The sequence below is a fragment of the Lontra canadensis genome, unplaced genomic scaffold (genome assembly GCF_010015895.1).
Source record: "Lontra canadensis isolate GAN:19392208 unplaced genomic scaffold, GSC_riverotter_1.0 scaffold54, whole genome shotgun sequence".
NCBI lineage: Eukaryota > Metazoa > Chordata > Mammalia > Carnivora > Mustelidae > Lontra > Lontra canadensis.
Genome location: NW_022631048.1, coordinates 6,379,787 through 6,382,838, shown reverse-complemented (window position 1 = coordinate 6,382,838; position 3,052 = coordinate 6,379,787).

The following is a 3,052-nucleotide window of genomic DNA, read 5'->3' as shown; positions in this document are numbered from 1 at the left end:
AGGATCCTGGGATCATGACCTGAGCTGAAGGCAGACACTTAACCGACTGAGCCACCCAGGAGCCCCTGGTGACAAAGTTCTTCTTGTTTCCTCTTCTCCCCAACCCTAATCATCCGGCTTTTTTTACTTGTTTTAGTTATGTAGTAGTAATTATACAACATGAAGATTATAATATATATATTGTATTCTAGAACTTATTGAATCCTTTGATACTTTTTCTAATAAGTTCAAATCAAATAGGTTGAATTTAAGATCTATGATCATGCCAATATTTTTTACTGTACAAAAAGTAGAGGGATTGTAACCATAATTTTAAAAGGCAACCCTATGTCTTTTAGATGTACATAGGTGGAAATGAAACTCAGGCATTAGGGTGATTAATTATATTTTATTATTGCTAAATATACTCATTTGCTCTAGGTCAAATTCAACTATTACTCTCTATTATGAGAGACTCATGAATTCATGAGTTTTTTTCCCTGCAGTTTATGGGGATAGTTAATCTTAGCCTCTGCCCCCTCTATCCTTCACTACCCTGGTCACTGTGGGGTAAACAATCAAGCTATTACCCTTGTTTGTGTTCTTTCTAAACTTTGGGGATCTCCTTTTTATTCTGTGTGTGTATGTACATATGCACACTTGAGGCCTTGTCTGGAGAAAGACAGACAACATGAAAAGGAAATATAAATACATTTCCTAGGAACCAAAGCCAGATGTTAAACCATGTAAATATTTAAATGTGGGACTTAAAAAATAAACAGGTTATAGCCTCATAAATGAAAGCTATTTAGTAATTAAATTATGATGTAAGTGTATATCTCACTTGTGTGGATATGGATCTATAATATATAGTGATATTAAAACAGCAGTGTGTAAAAAACTTGAATATTAAAATCCCATTTTTAGAAAGTCTTATTTATGTGGACATTTCATAGAAAAGAATTAAAATCCATACATTATCATGTCAATTTGTTTTTAAGTGAGCTTATAAGTAGTATTGCTTCCTCCTACCTTTTTGGTAATATTTTATGTTATCCAGTGAACATAAACTAATGTTAAAATCAGAAATGAAAGCATTTTGTTAAGACATGCTTAGCTGGCTTAGTCAGTAGAATATGGGACTCTTGATCTTGGGGTCATGAGTTTGAATCCCATGTTGGTTATAGAAATCTCTATAATTTAGCTTAGAAAAAAAAAAAGCATTTTGTTAAGAATAGAACAGAATTAACTATTCAAAATTTTGATATACAACTAAAATTCCAAATCAATTTCTGACCAAAGCACACTTAGTTTCCAATAATTAGTTCTTTAATTATAAAACATAAATTTAAAACTACTGTTGGCCTTACATTTAACTCCAAAATTCCCCCAAAGATTTTCCCTAAAATAAAGGTTAAGGAAAGCATGCCTGGATTTGTTTATATTTTTAAATGTTTTTCTGGGAGTTCTAGCAAAGCAATATGACAAAAAAAGAAGAGATTGAAATTTAATTGAACTTAATTTAATTGAAAACAGAGGTGAGTTTTTTTCATTTTTTATTCATGATACGATTGCATAGTCAAATACCAAAAATTAAAGTAAAAAAAAAAAAACCATAGATAAGAGTCCATTAAGATGGTAATTATAGAATAAATATGTAAAAATTAACTGTTTTCCTTTATATCAGCAAATACTCTTTAAAGTTAATAAAATTGATCTGTAGTTTATTCTAAATTCTAATATTGAAATGGCGTATTTTTCCCCACCTGATTAACCAGTTATCTTGGTAAAATTATTTTTAAAATCCACATTTTCCACTAAATAATAGGTACTGAATATAGGAAAATGTTTTTGAAATAAGAAGATTGAGATTTGGCTGACTCAAACAAGTATTGATCTCGTAAGAGCTGAATATTAACACAGCTTTTCATTACCACAGTGAAGTTGGAAGGTCTCAAATCTCCCCTCCCCCCCCACCCTGCCTCCTCTCCCTCTTGCCAGCAGTTATGATTGTCACATAAACCAAATCGTCTACACAGAAAGCCTGCTTCCTCATACAGTCAGTCAAACCCACAGGAAATAATACTCCTTATATAAATAATTTTAACTTATTTTTCCTCATGCTTTACCAACACATCTTAATACATATATGCCAAATGGAAGAAAATTTGAATGACTTTCCTGACTTTTAACAATGAGGTTTTTTAATGAGAAAAACTGGCAGATTTACCAATAGCTTAACTTTAAATAAAAGCATGAATAATTGTTAAAAGACTAAAAAATTTGAACAGAAAAATATTTGCTTCAAAGTTCAAAAATAACATTTTTGCTTTCTTCCTTTTGGTGATAATTCCGTAAAGCTTACAAGAATTGTATGATCCATGTCAAATGTTTTTGAAAGAATATGTTATCAGCAAATCTTCTAAACAAGATATTATTATATAAATAAATCATATAGTCTGAGATAAAACAAAGGAAGCAAGGAAAGTTGTCATTGTTGTTTTAAAGTTTTATATGCTTCTCACCACAATTGATCTATGTTAACTCAGAAAAAATAATGCAGAAGGAAAGAAACACTATTATTTAAGAAAAAATTACAAAAAAATAAAGTTTAGTGTATTCTTTTAGTTTCATATCATTGGATCTCTGCTTCAGAATTTCAGGGAAAAAAAAGTCTTTATTGCTATTCCAAGTGAACCTATATGCAATCCTGTCCAAAATCATCACGACTGAATAATGCTAGGGTATCTAAGGATTACTATAAATATTTTAATTATAATCATTTGATTTGTCCAATGACACAAGAATGCTGTAATCCACTAAAGACCCTGTGACTAACTTGGGAACTGGTTATTCCATTGGCACTATAGGCATCACAGAATTAGAGTAAACTAAGGCAGACCAGTCTGTATGTTGCCATGAGTCACATTTTTGTTTGAAATTTATTTGCTTTATTTCCATTAAGTAATCAGACAATACTGTCAGATCTAATATGCTGTTTGGTTTCCATTGCTTTATATTTTCAACAAATCCCTGAAACACTATAAATATGTAGTGGACCGTCCAATAAATG